The sequence below is a fragment of the Notolepis coatsorum genome, assembly GCF_963971535.1.
Source record: "Notolepis coatsorum genome assembly, chromosome: 3".
In the NCBI taxonomy this organism is placed as follows: domain Eukaryota; kingdom Metazoa; phylum Chordata; class Actinopteri; order Aulopiformes; family Paralepididae; genus Notolepis; species Notolepis coatsorum.
In genome coordinates, this window is record NC_140167.1 from 136,532,888 (window position 1) to 136,558,626 (window position 25,739).

Here is a 25,739-nt window from a genome sequence, read left to right on the forward strand (position 1 = left end):
TGCGTAGTGGGGAGAGACGTCACTTGGATAACTGGAACTGAACGAGACTGAACGGGACAAGGGACTAAGAGGAATTCTACATTTCTTGCGCCCTATTTATATGCACGGTGAACAAATAGTACCATTCGTATTTCGGTAGCCGTATTCCTACGCGGAACCGGGGCTAGTTGGGACATGTTCGTCGGCACTATTGAACTTGACTCAAGGGGCCTGTCTGCTGGCGCCAGGTTCTTGTCCAATGAGAGAATGAACTATTATGGGCTGTAGTAGGCTAAAGGGATATTCAGTGTATATGTACAAAGAATATACAAGGGATATCAAACGATATACAAATATTATGCAATATATATCAATCAATAAATACATATATTCGGTTTAATCTGACCCTTTGTAACAATAACCATGTCACAACAGCAGTTATAATGTATATTTTCAATATGTTTGTTTACCAATAGGTTAAAGTGTTATTAGTGAGGTTTTAGTTTTTGAAATGTGGTGTTGTGATCGCGAAAATCCGCCATTTTTAATTACCGGCCCTCTGTAATTTTTTGTCATTTTGAGAAGAGGACATCCAGAGCTTTCAATGAGCATTGGCATTTTTCAGAACTACACTTCCCAAAGGCGTCTAGCTTTTTGCAAGCAAATTACTTCCTGATTATTATTTAAAATCGTTCTTATTACTCTGGATTATATACCACAAAACTGAACGTTATTGGCATATATTGGAGCGCAGTTAGTTTGTCTCCCCTATTTTGAGCATTTAGCAACCATCCGATTTGAAATCAGTTTAAAAATGGCGGAGCTCTGGCAAGAATAAAAATCCTACTGTACATACATTTCTATAATAATATTTAAAATTGCATTGGTCCGGATGGGAGCATTCAGTACTGTATCTACAAAACCTTCTGTTTAATCTTCTTCCCTTTATTAATTTCCTATCCATCTTAATACATACTCCCTTGAGCTTCTCTCTGGAGCTCTACCAAGAACAGGCTGTTTATATCATACCTCAACATTTTCTTCTGTATTGTGTCCCCCCCTACCACACACACACACACACACACACACACACACACACACACATAGTTACTGGGGACAACAACAAATACAAGGTTTAAAGGACACAAACATTAACAGTGCACTTGTACATTGTGGGATTATTCGGATACAATCGTGCCACAGTGGCAATCAAAGTTACAGACTCACACGGATGATGAACCTGACAATCAACACACAGCTCATGGGTACAGATAGCAGCGTATTCTCCAAATTGCCCGGCTGCCAATAATTGCTGACACTGAGCAATATTTAGCTAATTGTTTGGCTCTTCTCTTCGGAAGACCGGCCAACTGAAGGCCTCTAACACCCAACTTATGGACATGACCCAGGCTTCCAAATATGAAGACTAAAAGTTTACAGTTGTAGCCGAGTTGTGAAATGGTATGGTCTAACAGTTGATATTTTAACATTTTGGTTGTAAATGCACACACACACACACACACACACACACACACACACACACACACACACACACACACACACACAAACACACACATAGTTACTGGGGACAAATGGGCACTATTGATTTCTGAAAATGAATGTTGACATGCAACATACAGCATTTGGCCAGCAGTGGTACACATGATCTGATAAGCTTCAGTAGCCTATAGCGTCAAATTTTGCTCATTGATTTCCCTACTTTCAACTTCATAAGAGTAACACATGTTTCATAACTTTAAATAAATGTCTTTTGTCTATAGTGACGGCATCAATTTAGTTCAAAATTCGGGCATTATTGTGTATAGGGCCATCTTGTTCTTCTTTGTTGGGAATCACAGCATGTTGCTCCCCCACTATTGGTACACGTCTCCCTTTGGACTTTTGATGTAATACATCACACTGGCAACTGTGTCATCAGAACTGCCCTGGGATCACTGTGCCTCTTTTGGGGCGAACGACTTGTGGGGGATTAACAGCAGGTAGGCAGCGTTTGTTAACAATCTACAACTTTAGGACAAAGCAAACAGACATGCTGAAGACTATCCAGTCCCAGAAATATAGCAGTTACTGGAAATGATCTAAGTGTTATGTCACCAGGGAGATGCATAGGCACATGTCGCAGAGCTACTAGTTATATATCGTAATAGCCTACGCTCTGCTCGTAGTGGAACATATCCCATATCCAGATCTCACTTGTTGTTTCTGGCTATTAGTCTGTAAGCTTGAATATATTCTGTAGAGATACAATTTAAAATCCCCACATGGAAAAGGAAACAATGTCCTGTACAATCCTTAATGAGCTGCATCTGGAGGAAAAGTTCTGTGATGTGGTTATTAAAGTCAACAGCACTGAGTTGAATGCCCACAAGGCCCTCCTGTGTGACTGCAGTGACTATTTCAGGTAAGTTTAGCTTGGTTCAGGTTAGCTTGGTTCAGGTTAGCTTGGTTCAGCTTAGCTTGGTCAGGTTAGCTTGGTTCAGGGTAGCTTGGTTAGTAAACAGATACCATACTGTACTTTTACTGTAAACAGATAATATACTGTACTTCTATTGTAAACAGATACTATACTGTACATCTACTGTAACACAATACTATACTGTACTTATACTGTAAACAGATACTATACTGTACGTCTACTGTAAACAGATACCATACTGTACTTCTACTGTAAACAGATACTATACTGTACTTATACTGTAAAAAGTTACTATACTTCTACTGTGCTAAGACCCTATACTTCTACAGTGAAAATATATTACTACACAGGACAGAATGTTGCTTACTGTTTACTCATCAGATATCTATATACTATATACGTCCCACAGAGTCCTCTTCACTCGCTGGAGCGACTCAGAGAAAGCAGTCTACACTAACCCTGGGGTGTCCCCGGGTATGATGCAGCTCATCATAGAGTACTCCTACACACGCTTTGTGCTGGTGACAGCAGAGAACGTGGAAGAGCTTCTGGTGGCTGCAGACCAGCTTCTCGTCACTGGCATAGTAGGAGCGTGCTCTGACTTCCTAGAAGGCCAGCTGTCTCTGGAAAACTGTGTCGGCATCTGGAGGTTTGTGGACATCTACAACTGCCCTGACCTGAGGCGCAAGGCCCATCTCTTCATCGTGTGCCACTTTGAGGAGATGCTGCACGTCTCACAGGAGTTTGTGGAGCTGTCCCTGCAGCAACTGGTGGACATCATCGAGAGGGATGATCTGAACGTGAAGAGCGAGGAGACGGTGTTCGAGGCCGTCCTCCGTTGGATCGACCACTCCCGCGAGGAGCGTAAAACACACATCCCTTTGCTGCTGCCCAAGGTAACTAATTGTATTACTGTGCATTACATTAAAACAACACTAGGTTCCCTAGTACAGTGGTTCTCAAACATTTGGGTCCATCCCTAGCAACAGAAACCGTCTACAACCGATGTCTAAGTTGTAATGGAACGTAGACCAATCTCAGTCACTCTTATTGTCTGGGACCAAATTCGGTCACGCCCCATTTTGCGCGACATCAAGGCTTTTTTTACCATCAGCGTTTGGGAATTTCATGTCGACAGGTAGATGAAGTGAAATTATACTTATTTTAGAATATATATATCAAATTTCATGAGTATTCATCTATATTTAGTAATCTAAAGACTATTAGATATGAACCTATGTACCCGTAAAAAGTGGGAATCTCTATACGGAAGTGCGAGTAGCATCTCAGGTTGACGTTATACTATAACTTACACAACACTTTCTGTTGTCAGTAGATGGCAGCATTGGTTTAAAATTAAAAGGTGAAAATGTGAAAACTACAAAATTAATACAATTCCCAAGACCTTTAGCACAGGTTACAGGTCACTGGGACGCGTCTATTCTTTGACGCGATCTGAACAGCGTTAAACTATTAAATGGGACCTGAGTACAGTGATCGAGAATGGTCAACCCAATTATCTTAACAAAAGTGCATCATTAGCATTATGTTTATTGTCTAAACGGGAACATAATGGTACAATTTAAGATTTGAATGTTATCCGCATATAAAGGACAAATAAAACATCGTTAATTTGTAAGAAACCACAATGAAGGACGGTTAGGTGGCGTAGCGGAGATTGCGTTCGTCACCAACCCCGGAGACGCTAGGATTCGCCTGTTCGAATCCAGCTCACAGCTCCTGGGTTGTCACCAGCTTGGCTGGCCGTTCACACTAATACAATTGGCAGTATTAGAGGGTGGGAGAAGCTGGCGGGGTGGGTCAGGGTCGTTGTAAAACAGCGACTCCTACAGATCGGTCGGGGCGCCTGCTAAGCGCGGATAGGACCTGAGTGGGATCCTTCCACACGCTAAGCCCTCTCAGAGAATATCCGCGCTGCCAGGTGAAAAGAAGCGGTGATTGGCTGGACGTGTGTCGGAGCAAGCACGTGGTAGCCTCCACTCTCCCAGATGATCTGACTGTGGGGGGAAAGTGCGCAGTGACCAGGAAGGGGACTGGGAATTGGCATAACGACTAACATTGGGATGGGAGAAAATTGGAGGAAAAATGGAGGGGGAAATAGATCAATAAAAAGAAACCTCAATGAAAACGGCGCAGGGTAAGTTATATTCGCTATTGATATGAAAATGAGATAGAATCCTATAAAAATGTGGACGCATTTGGTCACCGTGACGTTACCCGCTGTCTGCTTGTCTCTTCCCAGGTTCGCATGGGCTTGATGAGGCCTGACTACTTCCTGAACAACGTCCAGAACAACCCTGTGGTGAGGGACAGCCACGACTGCAGGCCCCTCATCCTCAGCGTCCTGAACCCCCCTGGCTCCGACAGGCTCCCAAACCCCCTGACCCATCCACGCCTGCCCCAGGAGGTCCTATTGGCCATCGGAGGCTGGAGTCAGTCTAATAATTACGGCAGCATGACCATGGAGGCTTATGATATCCGAGCCGGTGGATGGATGGACGTGAGCGTTGAGGCGGAGAGTCCCCGGGCCAACCACGGCACCGCTTATCTCCACAGTCTGGTCTACTGCGTCGGTGGCTGTGATGGCGTACAGCATCTCAGCAGTGTGCACAGGTCCAACCCTGTCACTCGCAGCTGGCTGCAGGTGGCTCCCATGCACTTACGCTGCAGTAACCTCAGCGTGGTCACATTGGGTGGCTGTATCTACGCCATGGGAGGGTACGATGGACATGTGCGACTGAACACCGCTGAGCGCTACGAGCCTGAAACCAACCAGTGGACAGTGATCTCACCCATGCTGGAGCGCAGGAGCCACGCCGGGGCAGCAGCCCTCCACGGCAAGGTGGGTGGAACTGAGGGACACAGGGTGGTAGATGAACACAAGGAACGTTAGATCAGAAATCATAAATGTCTTTATTGCCAAGTAAGCTTGCACATACAAAATATGTGTCTGGGTCCTTTTGGTGCATCAACATTAACAGACAATTAAAGTAGAATGAAATCAAATGGAATATATAAACTAAATTAGAATATTCTTTCTTATTACAGGTTTACATCTGTGGTGGCTACAACAGGACGAGGTGTCTGTTCACAGCTGAGTGCTACAGCCCAGACACCGACCAGTGGACTCTGATCCCCCCGATGAGCAGCAGGCGTAAAGCACTGGGAGTCGCTGCGTACGGAGGACAAGTCTATGCGGTAGGTGCACACGGAGACAAATGCTTTATACTAGATATTTTATAGATATGTATCATTTGACTTTCAATGCTTCTGTGATGCCCTCATTTCCCTAAATGGATTAATACAGTGTCTGCCTGCCTTAACCACACACTAAAACATTCCTCTCATGTGTCCTGTCCTCAGGTGGGAGGGTGGGACCGTGGACACACCATGCATAGCGCGGAGGCCTACAGCCCCTTGACTGACTCCTGGAGTGCCCTGCCCGCCATGCTCACCCCCCGCAGATTATTTGGCATTGCGGTGCTGGACGACCTGCTCTTCGTGGTCGGAGGCTAACGTGGAGCGCTACGACCAGAGCAGCAACAAGTGGACTGTATCCGAGGACATGAAGATCCCGCGCAGAGGCCTAAGCTGCTGCATAATGCATGGCCTGCCATTTAATATGAGCCAGTACGCTGCTCCACGTGGAGGAGGAGGAGGAGGAGGAGGAGGAGGAGGAGGAGGAGGAGGATTAGGAGCAGGAGGAGGAGGAAGAGGAAGAGGAGGATTAGGAAGAGGAGGATTAGGAGCAGGAGGAGGAGGAAGAGGAGGATTAGGAGCAGGAGGAGGAGGAAGATTAGGAGGAGGAGGAAGAGGAAGAGGAGGAAGATGAGGAGGAGGAAGATGAGGAAGAGTTGGATGCAGAGGAGTAGGAGGAGGAGGAAGAGGAGGAGCAGGAAGAGGAGGATTAGGAGCAGGAGGAGGAGGAGGATTAGGAGGAGGAGGAGGAAGATGAGGAAGAGGAGGAGGATGAAGATGAGGAAGAGTAGGAGGAGGAAGAGGAGGAAGAGGAGGAGGAGGAAGAGGAGGCAGCAGGGGATCCATCTAAGAACCTTAAACATTTATTAGACCAAAAGAAATCCTAAGAAATTAATAAATTACTATCAGCCAAAGGTGGTGCATTTCTTTCTTCTAGTAATTGAGACAATATCGGTTTTTAGTTTGTGTCATGTAATGTAATATCTGTTTTTAGTTTGTGTAATGTAATGTAATATCTGTTTTTAGTTTGTGTAATGTAATGTAATATCTGTTTTTAGTTTGTGTAATGCACATAATATAGGAACTTTTATCCATATGGTTGAGCCTGTTAGGAATTGCACCCCAACCCAAGCAGATTGCAGATCACTCTCTCTATATGGAGGTAAAAAAGAATATATGGTAAAAATAATTGGCATAAAAAGGGCACTTTTTTATGAGGCACAAAAGGGCAGGTGCTTGTGTACCTGTTGAGCTCTATGTGTGCACGTGCCTGCTAGCTGTGCCCTTGAGCAAGGCACCTCAGCTTTAACCGCTCCAGTGTTAGCTGCTCAGGGCCAGGGCCAGTAGTAGAGTGCCTGGCCATAGTGTCTTTATACCTGTATCACTAGATATATAAATGCATATTAAATACTTTTAGTCACATGTCTATGATACAATCCTTGTTCTGCATTTGCTTAATAAAAGCTTGCTGCAGGAAGATGTTCTTTGGTGTCTCTACTGAGAGACATTCCCTGCTGCAGCCTGTAATAGTAAACCTTTTGTGAGGTTCGCCTCTTCCCTGGACCTTTAATTCCTGTTCCCTGGACCTTTTATTCCCTGTCTCCTCACCTCACCAGCCCCCACCCTCGCATTGTCGTTGTTTATGTATTGCATTCCCTGCCTCGCTCCGTTCCTTTAGGGTACTGTGAGGTTCGCCTCTTCCCTGGACCTTTAATTCCTGTTCCCTGGACCTTTTATTCCCTGTCTCCTCACCTCACCAGCCCCCACCCTCGCGTTGTCGTTGTTTATGTATTGCATTCCCTGCCTCGCTCCGTTCCTTTAAGGTACTGTGAGGATTCTGTGTTGATTGGTCCTTGCCGAACACACACTTCTAAGTCAAGTATCAATTACCATCTCGCACCTGATGTGTGTTCTAATTAGCGCCCCAGTGGGCTTTAAATACCTCGATCTCCCCCCCAGTCCTCGTCGGGTCGTTCTCTATCTGTAAGCTCCTACGGGAGATTCTCTATCTGTATCTGTTTCTGTAATCTGTATGCTGGTTCATCTCCGGCGTGAGACGAGGTGCCAGCCTTCGCCACCTGTCGCCTTTGCCTGGAGTGGGACACAGCCTGCGCTCTCTAATTCTCTACGGGAGGTATTCCAGTGTTCCACTCCAGATCCCGCGCAGACGTGCTCCTACAGCAGACGCGCTCCCACAGCAGACGCGCTCCACCCCAGACCCCGCGCAGACGCGCTCCTACAGCAGACGCGCTCCACTCCAGACCCCGCGCAGACGCGATCCTACAGCAGACGCGCTCCACTCCAGACCCCACGCAGACGCGCTCCTACAGCAGACGCGCTCCTACAGCAGACGCGCTCCACCCCAGACCTCGCGCAGACGCGCTCCTACAGCAGACGCGCTCCACTCCAGACCCCGCGCAGATGCGCTCCTACAGCAGACGCGCTCCACTCCAGACCCCGCGCAGACGCGCTCCTACAGCAGACGCACTCCACCCCAGACCCCGCGCAGACGCGCTCCTACAGCAGACGCGCTCCACTCCAGAGCCCGCGCAGACGCGCTCCTACAGCAGACGTGCTCCACTCCAGACGCGCATCGCTTCCTAATTCTCTACGGGAGGATGCGTCTCTCCGAGCCGGCGCGCTCTCCGAGCCGGCACGCTCTCCAAGCCGACGCGCACCACTCCAGACTTCTAGCCGGCGCGCTACTACTCCAGACGCGCATCGCTCTCTAATTCTCTACGGGAGGATGCGTCTCTCCGAGCCGGCGCGCTCTCCGAGCCGGCGCGCTCTTCAAGCCGACGCGCACCACTCCAGACTTCTAGCCGGCGCGCTACAACTCCAGACGCGCATCGCTCTCTAATTCTCTACGGGAGGATGCGTCTCTCCGAGCCGGTGCGCTCTCCGAGCCGGCGCGCTCTCCAAGCCGACGCGCACCACTCCAGACTTCTAGCCGGCGCGCTACTACTCCAGACGCGCATCGCTCTCTAATTCTCTACGGGAGGATGCGTCTCTCCGAGCCGGCGCGCTCTTCAAGCCGACGCGCACCACTCCAGACTTCTAGCCGGCGCGCTACTACTCCAGACGCGCATCGCTCTCTAATTCTCTACGGGAGGATGCGTCTCTCCGAGCCGGCGCGCTCTCCGAGCCGGCGCGCTCTTCAAGCCGACGCGCTCCTCCAGACGTCTAGCCTGTGCGCTCCTACTCCATCCCTGTAAGCAGCTCTGGCCCTCGCCCTGTCCAAGGCCTTAACCCTGTTTTCTCTGTCCCTGTCTCCAGCCCGCCTCCCCGGGCCTCTGTCCCTGTTTCCCCTCTCCAGTGCCCCTGTTCCTGCCCTGTCCTTGCCCTGGCCCTGTTCCTTTAGCCTTAGCCCCTTAGCCTGCTCGCCTCTTAAAGGCACAGTGCCAATTTTCCCTAATTCTTGTTTCCAGTATTTTGTGTTCTCCTTTAGCCTTAGCCCCTTAGCCTGCTCGCCTCTTAAAGGCACAGTGCCAATTTTCCCTAATTCTTGTTTCCAGTATTTTGTGTTCTCCCTTAGCCTTCCCCTTAGCCTGCTCGCCTCTTAAAGGCACATTGCCCTTTTTCCTTGTTCCAGTATTTTTGTGTTCTCCCTTAAAGGGACAGTGCCGCTTTTCTGTTGTATTCAATAAATGCCCAGTTCTTGGCTTACTCTCATACCTGTCTTGTGTTGTGCGATTGGGGTCGGTTACAAACCATAACACCTTTTGTCTGTGTTGTCTCTTAACTTTTGGTTAGTGCTTGTTGGAGGCACGGTACAAATATCTAACAGAGCATATCTTATATGATATTTCACACAATGAGACAATAAATATAACTGTAAACAACAGTTGATTGTGAAGAACAAACAATGATTGTGAAGAACGTCCTCATCACAAGAAAGGATCTGCATCTCAGCACCAATGTCAATGCCATGCCAAAGACCTGATGGAGGTGTTGCTGAGCAATGGGAATCCCTTTGAGGAGGGCAGTAAAGACCTGGTTACATTAGACAATAAGGTGTGTGAGTCTGCGGCTGCTGCCGTATCTGTCCATCAACTCGAGTCTATGGGACAAGAGCAGTACAACAATTTCAGGAAGAGTGCTTGAATCAAATGACAGACTTCTGACAGCACCGATCAAGCGAAATAACTTACTGTTGTTCCATGAGAAGAAAACAAAGAAGAAGACTGCAAATAAGCAGAGAATGCAGCACTTCAAACATCATGCAGAGCTCTATGGGAAAGCTTGTATTGTGCTAGACACAATACACGTCAAGTAGAGATATTTCTGTTGACGAGGAGTTAGTTGCGCCAGGTGTAACAAGACATTTTCTCATTCCTGTCAAATAAGTTAACAGATGGACAGTTCCCAGATGACAAGGATGTCTACATCACTGCAGGTGATCAAGTCCACCATGTTGGAAACAGTCCACCAATGGATCAATGCAACCATGAGGAAGCTGAGACTCGTGTCCTATAATACATCTCCTCCACGCCCTCCAAACATCATCACTTGGGAGGGTGCATACTGTGTAATCCTTCTGACTAATTTCCATCACATCAAGCCACTAACATTGAATATATTGAAATATAATAATCAGTGCAGGGGCTCACTTATCCTTGAAAGACACTTTCATCACTGACTTAAAAGGCCCATACATCTCCATAAATGTTCAGGGGGGAGGGAATAAGTGCTTACCCTACAGACCACAAAAAGTGCTGTATATTCTGTATTGTTTAATATAAATGCATTTTTTATTCCAATCCCGATTTGTATTTGAGATTCCCAAATCCCATCGGATTTGACTTATTCGTGTCCCTCAGTGAGTATAATACCAGCATTCAACTGTATGCGCCACAGCGGTTTCTATCATCATCATCATCACCACCCACGCTATGCATAAAATATATAGGTCCGCGAAGAGGCACGCTGAGGAGGCCGTGCAAACTGAAATGGAATATGGGCATCTCTCTCTCTTTACCTAATATTTTGATTGATTTTTTTTCTAAAAAAGGGCACTTTTTTATGAGGTTCAAAAAGGCAGGTGCTCAAGCACCCCTTGGGCTCTATGTGTGCACGTGCCTGGTTGACAGGGCGTATGGGACAGCATCGGGCTCTAGCTCAATTTTGTAGGGCTCTTTTAGCTTCCCTAAGCCTGAGAATATGTTGGGGTATTGAACCTTGGCATCCTCTTGCTGGGCTGCGACTGTGTGCAGCCGCTTTATGAGTCCAAGCGCCTCTATTGCAGGAAGGCCTAGGAGGGGCCTGGTTAGTTCTTCCACAACATAGATTATTTGTGCTGTTGTTCTCTTTCTAATGGTTAGCTCACCACTGAAGCAGCCTTTTGTATTTAACTTGTATTTTCCTGGTCCATACAGTACTTTTTGTGGTGGCTGTAGATTTCCATGTTTTTCAACTGAGTGCATGCTGCTCGGCACCGCTGTGACCTGGGCCCCTGTATCCAGCTTGCATATGGCTTCCTGTCCATTCAGCTCTAACAGTTCCAGCCATTCATCTTCAGGTTCCTCTAGGTTTACCACGTTCAGAAACGCAAAGTCCTCCTCTTCATCTTGAGAAGTCTCTGTGTGTGCCAGTGTGATGTCATGGACCCCTTTTCCTGTTCTGCATGTCTTTGCAAAGTGTCCTTTTTTATGACACACTCCACACTCAGCATCCCGGGCAGGGCATTCTTTCCACATATGTCTTTTTACATTTCCACATCTGCCACATCCAGGAGACTGTGTGTCAGTTCTGTATTGTTGTGCTTTCTGCCATCAATTTTTTTGTATGGCCTCCACCTGTGCAGCTGCCTGCTGCTCAGTGCCTCTTAAGACAGGCTGTTGTGTCTTTATTGCTGCACTCTGCTTCACTTTAGTCATTGCCTTTTCCAGAGTTAAATCTGCATCCATTTGCAGGTTTTCTGATAGCTTGGCATCTCTTATGCCTACTACAATCCTGTCCCTTATCAAGTCTTCTCTTAGGGTTCCAAATTGACAATGTTCAGCCAGTGTGTGTACAGCAGTGATAAAGGATTCAACATTCTCACCCGGTTCTTGGTTCCTTCTGTTGAAACATGCTCTTTCAAATAGACGTTCCTCTTACTGACGCAATGTGCGTTGAACGCATCCGTGATGTCTTTGTATTTCTTTTTCCGTTCCTCTGTGAGCGGCAAAATACTTAATATGTCTTCGGTATCGTCTCCCGCCGCATACATGAAGCCATTTACTTGGAATTCTTCTGACTGTTTATCCAAACCAGACGCTATTCTATAGTGTTCAAACCGCTTCATCCATCTCGGCCATTCATTAATGTTATTGAAGTCGAACCTGCCTGGCGGAGCCAATTGTGGCAGCGACGGCAACGGGGCTGCTTCATCTCCCATTCCGTCGTCGTCTTTCTCTTTTTTATTTTTATTTTGTATAGTTCGTCTTCTTACTAAGTGATCCCACTTCTGACACCATGTTGTGTAAACCTTGTACCTTTAGTTCACAGATAATAATAGACGGAGAGATGTGATCACGTTGACTCTTTAATGCTAGGTCAGTCAGGAACTAACGTGCAACATACAAATGTGTCCGTGTAGCAACACGGGCCAAACCCTTACAGGACAGCGGGTACCAGGCTTTTATTGAAAGGAGGCATGTATAAGAGAGAGGCCTATATTTCTAATTTTCAAACAGATCATAATGAATAAATCAACATTTTGTGGCCACAAACAACCTTTACTGGCCACAAACGCCTTGCCTCCATAACTCACTGTTGGGTAGATTTCCATTGCTTTTCTTTGTATCATTTTGCGCGACACACGGTTGTGTTTGTTGCGCAATGCATAAATCCACACGGAAAGTAGGGTCTCCATCTCCTCGCTCATTTTTTTTCTCACTCCTCCAGTTATGCGTGCTCTTTTACCGTCAGCTGCTTTCAGCTCATTCCTTTGTTTTTTCCAATATCGGATTTGTCTGGAATCAATGTTAAAGTGCTTTGCAGCTTTCTCTCCCGAATGCTCTGCCGCATACCTCAAAACTTCCTCTTTAACTTTAACGTCAAACTTTCATCTCTGTTTAGTACCGGTAGCCATGCTTGCTCTGTTGTTGTGTTACGTGCTGCGCGCGACCCGTGTTCCATATACGGAAGTAAGGGGAGGTTCGCTCACGCGTATATTAGTAACCCGGCTTGTATTAGGAGGTCGGCTTATAATTGCTTATTTCAACAGCGCACCCGGTCATTAATAGAGAGTCGGTTTTTAATTGAATACAGGTCACTATTAGAGGATTTACGGTATCCTTGTGGCCTCGGGAGAGGGGATTTGGTGACATACTGTAGTATAGCAAGCATCTTGTCAGCAGGTAAGAGGCAGCTTTAGGCCTGTCACAATAACACATTTTGCTGGGCGATTAATTGTCCCAGAAAATATTGCGATAAGCGATATTATTGCGGTTTTGAGAGATTTTCTTTTTTGAGAAATGTATTTCCCAAAAGTTTTCAATTAACCTTTTTATTTTTTTTTACTAATATAATAATAGCATAATAATGCAAGGAAACCGTTTCAAAGAAGGTTGTCTCAGCTTCATCAACCGTAACGCCTGAACGTCTACCACCAACTGAATCTGCTACCAAATTCCACTGTCGTAGAGCATACTACCAGGTCATGGTCTGGATGGGAACAGATGATGGTATAGATGCTCTAGACAGGGGCTGGAACCTGCAGGACAATATATTTGTCCCACTCATGTCAACAATGAATGCTGCTCCAGACAGTCTCTTGAAGGTCATTCATTGTAACTGTACCACTGCCTGCAAGACACTTCGCTACTCATGCAGAAAATATGGACTACCTTGTACTACTGTCTGTGGACCATGTCAACTTCATGAATGTGACAATCCACATAACAAGTTTCTCCCAGAGGATCCTAAAGATGATGATGAGTAGGCCTAAAGACCACAATAAGTGGGTCATTTATTTTGTGTTCAACACCAAAGCCAGCTTTCTAGGTTGAATATAATAACCAATTTAAATTTTAGCCAAAATAAGCTACAGGCAGCCATTTTGATGATGCAAATGATGCATTCCTAGCAGATATATTTAGCTAGATATTTTGCTCGTTATTAATGTATAGAGGTGCCAGAATCAGTTTATAAATCCTTTAGAAATGTTTTCCCATTTGAGATACAGGCATTCTAAGCTCCCAGTCGTCATTTTGGACACCATTTTGAAAATTAAGCCTCTTCGGAAGGTGTATTTCCCTAAAACTTTAGTATGTTCCTAAGTATGTCTAGGGGTACTTGGGGTACCAGAATCAAATGACAAAATCATTTATATAATTTTTATATTGACATATATATAGCCATTTTAAGCTTGGCCAGCCGCAATTTTGGACGCCATCTTGAAAATGAAGCCTTTCTGGAAGGTGTATTTTCCTAGATTTTTAGTATGTTAGTGAGCATGCCCAGAGGTACCAGAATCAGTTGAGAAATCCTTTGCACCATTTTCTTAATTTGAGATATAGCCATTTTAATCGCCCCGGCGCCATCTGGGACGCCATCTTGGAAATGACGGCTTTCGGAGGGGTCGATTTTGGTCTACTTTTAGTATGTTATTTAGCACGCCCAATACTACCAGAATCCATTGAAAAACCTTTTGTATACATTTTTTTGGGGTTAAACCATATATTGACTCGCCTAAAACCTCATTGAACAAAAATATTGTCATGACATGGAATAATTAATGATGAAATGAAGTTACAACACGAGGCTTTTATTCACAGAATGTGAAGATAACATGAACATATTACTGTTGCAAATATCAGAGGTAGGTTAGAGGCCAATACTAATGAAATAAAGCCTGGTACAATAACATGTTCCTAAATTACAGAAACAAACATAACTTGTTCCTACTTTTTTTTGTTTCAGGCTGTGGATATAAGGCTCTCTGGACATAAATAAAATATTCCAAGTCAAGAAACAGTGCAATGTAACAGTGCAATTAGGCAAACAATACTCAAATTAAATATAGGCATGTATAGGCATTTTTGGAAAAATAAAATAAAATACAAGTCTTGTTTAAAACAAGCCAAAAATAGTTGGGTTCATGAAAAACATCTGACTTCAGCTTGCTTGACAGGCTGTTATAAGGTCCAGACCTGTAAATACAGTAAAAGACAAACACAGAGAATCATGAATATCTTTCAATGACATTCAGTCACACTTTACTTAAATTCCCTCACGTGGAAATTAAAACGAATATTTAAAAAAATCAGCTATGTTAATCAGGTTTGATTTTGGTAAAAATATATTTTGATCTATTAAAGAGGAGGCAGGAGAGAGACGACATCGGGGACAGTAAACGGCAAACACAACTACGTGACACGAGAGACAGGGGGCAGGGAGAGAGAGAGAGAGGGAGGGGGAGAGAGAGAGAGAGGGAGAGAGGGAGGGGGAGAGAGGGAGGGGGAGAGAGAGGGAGTGACAGGGAGGGAGCCGGGATGGAAAGAGAGAGGCAGGGATGGAACGAGAGAGAGGGCGAGATAATGAATTACTTACTTAATGTGAGACTTGAGACTGCGTTTTCGCCACTAATCGTCTCAGGTCTGGCTGGTATGCAGAGGTTGCTGTGCGCAGACAGTCGTGGAGGTGCTTGTCACTGAGAGCGTTGCGCTGTTTCGACTTGATAATTCCCATAGTAGAGAATGCACTTTCACACACATAGGTTGAGCCGAAACACGTCAAGATCTTCTTTGCACAAATAGAGATGGTGCTGTATGACTCGCCAGGCACATACCGCATCCAGAAGTTCACCATTGATTCATCATTATGTTTCTGCTTCAAAGCGTTATTGTTTTTCAATTCAATCAGTTCCTCTTCAAATCTTTCCCTTGTAACGCCAAACTTGTCACACTGCTGTGACGCTTCTCTCACATCAGCACTGTATGGGTTCTCTACCATGCGAATTACTGGCATGATTTCTTTTAGGTCAGTGAAACGATTTGAAAACTCTGTAGCAAGCGCATCGAGATATGCGACACATACATCGAGAAATGACACATTGTGATTGCGCAGCTGACTGACTTGTGAGCGTAACATTGGGAAGTGCTCGAAATCAGAGTCGACAATCTGAGCTTGATAAAGAGAAAGCTTCTCTCTGAAGGCTGAAACATCATTCACTAACACAGGCAGCACTTTGTCATTTCCTTGAAGCTTCAAATTGAGGGAATTTAAGTGCTTGGTTATGTCCGCCAGAAACGCCACTTGTAGTGCGAATTGCTCATCGCTGACATAATACAGATCACTCTGTTTCTTCTGTGTAATAAACTCTCGAATCACAGGCAGCAAGTCCATAAACTTCTCCAGTACGATGCCTCTGCTCAGCCATCAGACTTCAGCATGCAATGCGAGGTCTTGATATTGTGTGTCGTATTCTTCTACCAGGGTGCGGAATTGTCGGTGCTTAAGTGCATGGGCTCTAATGTAGTTTACAACTTTCACAACTTTACCCATCGTTGTTTTCAGTTCATCACCACCCCTCAGTTTGCAGCAGAGCTGCTCTTGGTGAATAATACAGTGGTAGGAAAGGAAGTTAGGAACTCCGGGTTGTTTTCTCAGTAATGCAACAAGCCCTTTCTCACGCCCAACCATAGATGGTGCGCCATCTGTAGTAACTGACACCAGTTTTCCCAAATCAATCTCTCTCCCTGGCCCTCGGAAAAAGTCCATGATTGTCAAACACACGTCCTCTCCTCTTGTCTGACCAGTTAATGGCAGAAGTGCCAGAAGTTCCTCCTTGAAACAAGTGCCATTTAAAAAACGTACCCAAATCATGAGCTGCGCTGTGTCTGACACGTCAGTAGACTCATCTATGGCCAAGCTGAAATGGTTTGATTTCTTGAGATCTTCTATCATTTTTAAAAACAAATCATCAGAAATGTTTTCCACACGTCGGCAGAGGGTTGAGTCAGACAGTTGCAATTTGGATATCTGTCTGATGATAGCATCCTTATTTTTTAAATCGGCAAAAAGTGACTCACTCGCGTCCAGCCAACATGTTTTAATTAGCTCTCCTTCAGTGAAAGGTCTTTTGCTTCTCGCCACATTCCACGCCACTTTGTATGACGCCTCTGTAATTCTGTCACTTTCTTTACAGCTGAATCTTAGCGTGTTTTGTTGCCCATCTAAGGCTGCAATAAGGGAGCGGATTTTATCCTTTCTTATGTTGGTACCTGGTGGGTATTCATCACCGAAATCCCTGTGAAGTGTGCTATGGTGACGCTTAATATTGTCACGTTTTGCGACTGCAATTGGCCTCTGACAAAGGAGACACACTGGCTTGTTATTTATTTCCACGAATGCAAACTCTTCTTCCCACTTCTCCTGAAATACTCTGTGCTCATCTGCTATTTTTCGTTTTGGTTTCGCCATGTTGCTGCAGCCTGTTTTCTTTGCGCGCCCTGTGACTTGTTGTGCACCTACTTCCTCGTATGACGGCGTTGTGTGCCGAACGCGAGCCGATCTACAAACTATCAACACGTTGTGGACACACTACCTGTGGGCTTGTAGATCAACACTTTTTGTCAGGTAGAGAACAGCTCAATAGCTTACGCATTATCGCCCTCTTGTGGTTAGAAAAGCTAGAAATATTTATTCTACATTGATTGAATGCAGAACAAAAATGTTTATTGACATTACCATGGCGGGCCGCAGTGACCTGTTGCGCGGGCTGCATGAGGCCCGCGGGCCGCGGGTTGGGTAACGCTGCTGTAGACTGATGAAAATATTATTTATTTATCTACATATACCCAAATCAATGATGCAGACTGATGAAAATATAAATGTTCTCTCCATATAACCAAATCAGTCAACATTTCAATATGGAGAATCACAACAAAACATGTCCCAGTTTTCATGCTACTATGTGCATAACACTGTAAGCTCAGCAAATATCAGACACACATAAAATACTGTATCCAGTACAGGTTAAAATTACAGTAAAACAAAAACTATTTTGAAAACATTTAAATAGAGTACAGAAAATACTAGACATTATCTCTTTGCCTAGCTGGATCTGGCAAGATATTTTTTTGTTGTGATTCTCCATGTTGACATGTTGACTGATTTGGGAAAATGGGAGAAAATGTATATTTTCATCAGTCTGCATCATTGGTTGTCTTGTGTAGTGTTTGGTGAATGTATTGTATATTTTCACTCTCCTTCCATTTTGGTTGAAGACAGGTGAACTCATCTGCTGCATTTGTATAGTGCTTAAACCTGATTGGTGTATCTACAAGCAATGGTGTTTGTGCATCTGATGGCTGTGTTTAACCAATTGGCTCATATGTGTGGTAATTTGACATTCTGTGTCTAATGTAATGCAAGTGTGTTTAGTGTTTTGCAAATCACTGTGTGTATTGTTTTGCAAAAAGTGTGAGGCTGACATTGTGCTTATAGGGGTGCAAATCTGGGCCTAGGGCTTAAAGGGGGGAAAAAATCATCAATAGGTTCTCATTTTATAGCGCCGTGAAATAAGCGTTATACGGGATTTGGGACTAGTATATTTTCTGGAAGGCTAGATATAGGGCTAATAGCTGCTAACGTTATATCCAATGGCATTTCCGTTTTACAGATGCTACAGAAATAACTCAAACTGCATATGATCGGCACACTCCCAAAACATGTATGCATGAAAGGGGGGGGGCCGGGGACGTCGTTTATTATTATTGATTACCAATAACCGTGTTCGTCTAACTAGCCACATAGGCCGATCGCCTGGATGGCTATCAAAACAATGCCCGATCGGGCTGTAATTTACGTGAAAAAAATCTTACCGTGGTCCGGGCTGATCCCCCAGAGCATTTCCACGTTATCGATCGCCATCTGGTAGATCGATATGTCCATTGGCTGATGATAAATCCCCTTATTGCATGGTGAAATCTGCGATATGAAACATAATCCAAGCTACATGCTGCACATCCAGAATCCTGATACAGAAATCTCAATAATAAAAAATAAATAAAAATACTGATCCGTTCAGCCACAGGGCACACTGCATTATCGCGATAGCGCCCCTAAGAGGATCTGGCCGGTATTGCACCTTGTCGAATTCATAGAGTAGGGTAAATCTGCAGTGCCGCTTGGCGACCTTAAAGAGGTTATTAAAATGGAATAAAAGCAATAACAACTTCCCACGGTTTTATCCGTGCCTCTGTCCACAACGCATGGACTTGAAACACGGAGATCTCTGTGCTTGGGCGGGAATGTGTTAACTGTGTTTTTATTGTATATATATATGTGTATATATGTATATTTGTACTCCTGTTGGGGCCTCTTGGACCAGATCAATGTTTTATCTGGCTAAATAAAGGTTAAATAAATAAATAAGAAACTGATTATTTGGTCCTGTTAACTTTGAATTTTCTATGGGTACTGCCCAGATCCCTCTCATGGACATGGACCTCACTTTGAGACCCTCTAATGATTCTAGTTCTTCAGTATTCATCTCTAATTACTCTAAAATTTCGTATTTCTGTGTTTAAAAAAAGCCCCCAATGTTTTCTAACCCTAAAAACGCCCCTGGTACGCACCATTGATAAATGAGGGCCCGTTCCCTGAGCTTGGCTACGAGTTTAAAGGGGACTATGATATTGAATGCTGAGCTGTAGTCGATGAATAGCATTCTCACATAGTTCTGTATCGTAGTGGCTCTCGCTCGGCATCACTCATGCACTGTCCTCGCACGTGCACGCGCACTGAATAAAAGACCACAATGTACCTTTATATCCCAATATTTGTCTGACCACACCCCTATCAGCTTACCCATATAAGCCGGGGTGGGGCCACCCACTCGCCTCCTTTCTTGCTTTCACCACAAGGAAGTGCCTCGGTAGATCCCCACTTGACGATGTTGTTAGTAGGAGAAGAGTTGGAAAACAAGAGATACGTTGACATCATATCTTTATTTTCTTTCTCACTATATTCGAGAAAATACGGCGATATTGTCTTCGTACTGGAGTGTCTGGAAGATGATGATCATTCTACACCTCCGTCGGGTTTCGTATTGGGAGTTTATGCCGCTACATGCCTCCCAACTACAATCCTCCTTGCTGCGGCTGGTTGCGGTAAAACCTTCCAGCGACACAGCTGGACTGTAGGACGCGCCGCTGTTGTGAGAAGCGGTGGGTTCCAGGTTGGTGAGTAATGTTTGCTTGCGAGCTCCACTTGTCTGTTAGTGCTATGGGGGCTAGCTGACAATGTTTACGAAAACCGGCCCCAGATTAGGGTCCTTTGTTCAGCCTTTAGGCGACGGCGGAGGACCTTGGTTTGAAGCCCATTATAGCAACTAGTGGGCCACACGATCAGTAACTGGTGATCCCAGGATCTCTGGACGCGTGGGTACTTCTCTGTCACCGTATAAGGCCCCGTCTTTCATATGCAAATGAGAGTATACCCTAAACGAGGAAACGTGAGCATGGATGATCGTTATCGGAAAATCCATGTTCAAGTCGGCTACAGCCCAGATGGGATTGTACCGGCTCCGCCGGATGGTAAAGTCACCGTTGTAAAACTGTGTTAACATCTCGTTTCTCTTCTCTCTTAAAAGGTGAGGAGGGTTTCAGAATGGCGGCCTGTCTGAGTGTGACTTGTTATATCGTGTACGAGTTCAGGTGATAGCTGCTTAGCTTGCGTGCTAGTTGTGGCCTACTGTGTTAGCCAGTCAGCTGTTAGCTGCGGCGCTAGCTCGCTGTGTTTACCAGGAGCCTGTTGTGTCACTAGGCTAGGTAACGTTAGCTTGCTGCTATCGGCCGAGTGCGGCCGTTAGCTTAATGCTACACTGTTGAACGTTCTGAGACTATAACATGCTTAAACACTCTGACTACGACGTCATCTTTGACAGAGGATGTTAGTCGAACCTACCCTGGGGCCAGCCGGCGAGGACTGCGTCAACAAAGGGGACCGTAGCGGCGGGATGGAGAGGCGACGCTGGCCATGTCGACAACACAGGACGGCTGTGTTTACTACTGTGCCTTGTTAGAGACTGCAGTTTCGCTTGATCTGCGCTCACGGTAGGAAGGGTCCTGACCAGACCTTGAACACTTCTTCTTGCTTTCCCTTCTAAATGTTTTGTAAATAACGATGTTTTCCAAAACGAGTGTTGCTGCACTACATTTAGGATACAACGCGAGTTATGTGTGAATTGTCTTGTCACTGGTCTCCATGCAAATCGGGTTATTGTTACAGATGTGAAAATGATCTGGTTTGTTGTGTTGAGACACATTGTGTGTTCATGTACCGTGTACTCACAACTAAGGGGGTTAAACTAACCTATAAAGCTATGCTTAGTGACATATGAGTAAAGAATGATTCTTTTCTCAGCCTGTAATGACAATGAACAGTGTGTTCACATATTAACAGGTTTACCTGTTTAACTGGCCGTATTAAGGGTAAAGTAGGAGGGGTGTTTTTCCCCCCGGTTCCCTGGGGACTTCTTCACCCTCCTCTCAGACATGTTGTTACACTGTATTGTGTCACTGTGTGGTAGGGATACGATGTAACCCTTAGCTTAGTTGTTGGGGTTGTGCTAACCGCTTGAGAAACTATATTTTCCTAAAGAAAAGATTGTTTGGTAACTTTTTCGTGTGTGCTTAGCACATGTTTAAGATCAACACGCTTATCTGCCCCTTCTCCTGGAGTAGGCATGTTGGCGTGGTTAGGGCACGGGACTGGTTCTGGTCTCGCTGGTCCAGATCAGTTAAACCCGTTGTCCGCCGGTGATGCAGATCTGCTGTTCTGGTACCCTGAGGGACTTGGGCTTTTTTCAGGGGAAAAAATGCCAGGTCGGTCCGGGTGTCACAGGGTTAAGCGCTATGGAGACCATGGTTGGGTACATTTTGTACTCTGCACTGTCGTAATGGCTTACGGCCATGCCAACCTGTACACACTCGATCTCGTCAGATCTCGGCCGCTACGCAGGTTGGTCCTGGTTAGTACTTGGTTGGGAGACCGCCTGGGAATACCAAGTACGGTGTGCTTGGGGCTGGTTCTCCATTCTTTTCGCTCCTCTCTCACGCATGGCGAAGAGGGGCCTGTTGGGGTGGTCTTTGACCTCCTCTGGTGACCCTGTGCGTCCCGTATCGCCGGGCCCGGTCCAAAGTAATGTTTCGTCGACCCGTAGGCCTGGGATAACCCTTTTTTGAAAACTGAAACACTTGTACTGCGGTATAGCCAGTGTATACCCGCAGGTGTGTTTTGGAGTTTTTTCTTGAGGGGTTATAGGAACAGTGATGCCACTAACGCGTTACTAAGTAACGCGTTACTGTAATCTGATTACTTTTCCCCGAAAATAGTAATATAACGCGTTAATCTTTACAAGCCAGTAATCTGATTGCAGTTACTTGTCCAAGTGGCTGTGCGTTACTATTTCGTTACTATCTCATCATAATGCAGGCGGAATGCAGTATTTTCTTTCGTTTTCGACAGTCAAAAATACGTTTCGAGCTGTTTTCCTATGGTTTTCCTTGTATTGGGAGTGACGTCACAGCACGCAACCTCACGTGTTGTACCATGCTGGTGGGCGCGGCTGTTATTGTTATTATCAGGCTGCAAAACATAGCGAGCTAGCAGGGAGACGCTCACGCTGGTAACACTTGCACTGGAAGTTCAGTCACTAGTCTACTTCACGTTTGTATCAGCTAAGCCGGGTGAAAAAAACATTCAAATACTGTCTACCGCATCTGGAATCACATCACAGCACGACCAAACTGAAAAAACCCGAAGCCGAACCCGAAGCCGAAGCATCGACTTCTACAGGACTCGGAGGTGCACCAGCCAAACAGCAAAAGCTGGATTTCTTTACTGGATTTAAACTTTACTACCCACACAAGTGCTGATGCAGAAGACCCTCGCTCTGAAGGACACTCTGCAGGACACGACTGCAGGCCTTCCAGATGCCATAGTGCAGGTATGTTCCACCTTTGAGTTAAACATCTTTTGCATTTCACTATTCATGAACATGGAACACCATACTGCAGTATGTAGGTTGTCAGTAGCACACAATAATAATAAATAATAATAATAATAATAGCATAGGAGGAGCAGTACAGTTTAATAGACATTAGAACCATATCTGAATAGGGCAGGCCTCAAAGGTAGGCTACATATCAGCACACTATGGCGCGACCCCGGTCAGTCGCCTTTGGTTTAGCTCCGCGACGATTGTGCACATTTTTAGCTATTATGTTTGTTTTTTCTACTTTTTTTATTAAAACATCACTGGCGGGTATGTCATACGACCGCCAGACACTTATGGACCTAAACTCCGGACTCAAAGAGGAGTTTGGAGACACTTTATGCCCAGAATGGCTAACAGAAATCAAGCGGGAGAACGGCAACAAAGGAAACGGCAGAAAGAGGCATAGAGGAAGACGAGGAGGTATCAGACTTAGATTAAAAAGATCTGCTTACCGTCCAGCAATTCCATCCATCTTTCTGGCGAATGCACGTTCGCTGGAGGGAAGGATGGACGACTTGAGAGCGAGGGTCCGATTCCAACGGGAGATGAGAGACGTTAACATCATGTGTTTCACGGAGACATGGCTCAAGCCAGCGACGCCGGACAACAGCGTCTCTCCATCGGACAACTTCACCGTCCTGAGAGCAGATCGCACGGCAGCCTCTGGGAAGAGCATCGGAGGTGGGGTCTGCATCCTCACGAACAATCTCTGGGTTAATCCCAAAGAAGTACATGTCCTCTCAAGTTCATGCTCCCCAGATATGGAACATCTCTCAATCCTGTGCCGTCCGTTCCACCTACCCCGTGAGTTCACCGCGGTCATCATGTCCGTCGTATATATCCACCCACAGGCAAATACTGGCAAAGTGCTGGTGGAATTACACGACCACCTCAACAAACAACAGATCAAGCATCCGGAAGCCGCGATGATAGTGGCTGGTGACTTCAACCAGGCGAATCTGAAAAAAGTGATGCCGTCCTTTTTTCAGCACATCGCCTGCTCCACAAGAGGGGGAAACACACTCGACCACTGTTACACCCCGTTCAGAGCCGGCTACAAGGCTGTAGCGGCTCCGCCACTGATGGGTGCTGCAAGCGCGAGCGATCACGACTCCATTTTTTTAATCCCTGCATACAAACAAAGATTGCGTGACGACGTCGTGTCACGTGAGACAAAAAAGTGGTCTGACGAAGAGGCCACGCTCCGGGATGCGTTCGAAGACACAGACTGGGACATGTTTAAAGAAAGCGCCAGTGACGTCAGCGAGTACGCTGATACCGTTGTGAGTTACATAACAACAGTAGCTGACGGTATTGTCCTCACAAAGAAGGCGCAGGTTTTCCCAAACCAGAAACCTTGGGTGGACAGCACTATTAGAGCAGCCCTGAACTCACGCACCACGGCTTATAACCTGGGCAGAGAGTACAAGGCTTCAGTCTACACTCTGCGCAAGGCTGTTAAACTTGCTAAGAGGACATATGCTGAGAAACTGGAGACACAAATGGCCCAAAACGACACAAGAGGCTTGTGGAGGGGACTGAAGACAATAACTGACTACAAAGTCAGCACCCCCTCAATGGGGAGCGACGACGCCTCTCTCGCGGACAAACTCAACTCCTTCTACGCTCGGTTCGGTGTAGACAGTGTCGCCGCTAGCCCTCTGGCTAGTGACGTCACTGGCGCACCGGCTGTTGTGGAGGGGGGGGGGGGGGGCAACCGCGGGGGGGCGGGGGCGCTCTCTCGTTGTCGGAACACAGTGTGAGAAGAGCATTTATGCAGGTGAACACCAGGAAGGCTGCTGGCCCAGATGGTATAACAGGACGCATACTTAAGTCCTGTGCAAACCAGCTTGCCCCGGTGTTCACCGCCATATTTAATCAATCCCTGGCGGAGTCAGTGGTCCCTGCCTGCTTCAAGATGTCTACCATCATCCCTGTACCGAAGAAACCCTCCCCAACATGTCCAAATGACTACAGACCGGTGGCACTCACCTCTGTGGTCATGAAATGTTTCGAGAGACTGGTCAAGGACCACATTTGTGCCTCCCTCCCCAGTGATATGGACCCTATGCAATTTGCATACAGGACAAACAGGTCCACTGACGACGCGGTCTCCCAGGTACTGCACAGCACTCTCTCCCACCTTGACCGTCAGAAGGGGGACTATGTGAGACTGTTGTTCATTGACTACAGCTCAGCGTTCAACACCATAGTCCCCACCAGACTGGTGGACAAGCTGATCGAGCTAGGTCTGAGCTCCGCCCTGAGCGCCTGGGTACTGGACTTTCTGAGTGAAAGACCCCAGGCGGTCAGGGTGGGGGGTCAGACCTCCAACACCATCACCCTGAGCATCGGGTCCCCCCAGGGCTGTGTTCTAAGCCCCCTGCTGTACTCACTCTACACACACAATTGTGTGGCCAAGTTCAGCTCCAACTCCATAGTGAAGTTCGCAGACGACACTGTGGTGGTGGGGCTGATCTCGGACAACGACGAGAAGGCCTACCGGGAGGAGGTTGAGGTACTGGAACGTTGGTGCCAGGACAACAGCCTGCTCCTGAACATTGGTAAAACCAAGGAGCTGATCGTGGATTATAGGAGAGGACAGCAGGAGACACACACACCACTGATGATTAATGGGGCTACCGTGGACAGGGTGAGCAGCTTCAAGTACCTGGGGGTCCACATTTCAGAGGATCTGTGTTAAGTACGTGTCATAAGCCTAGGTCAGATTGATTATCCCATAACTCATTGGTCCGCATCCCAGCTTCAAGCAGCGTCCTGCGACGTCTGGGGTGTCTAGGACTCAATGCGTCTATGAAAATTCAGGGCTTAAACCCAGCCGACCCAGGCTCACACACATTTGCACCCCCCCGTCCCCCCCAGTCATACGGTTGATTGATTGGAGTTGCAGAGTATATTTACTTTATTCTATTTTGCTTTAACTTACTCGGTTGGCCGTATTACCACTGTATGGCATTACTTGATAATCACAGTTATACGGAACCCACCTTTAGTATACATATACTTGTACATTTTTCTCCTTAGGCCTCCGTATGGATAAAGCCACACTTCTAAAGTTTTTACATTCTCCTTAGGCCTCCGTATGGATAA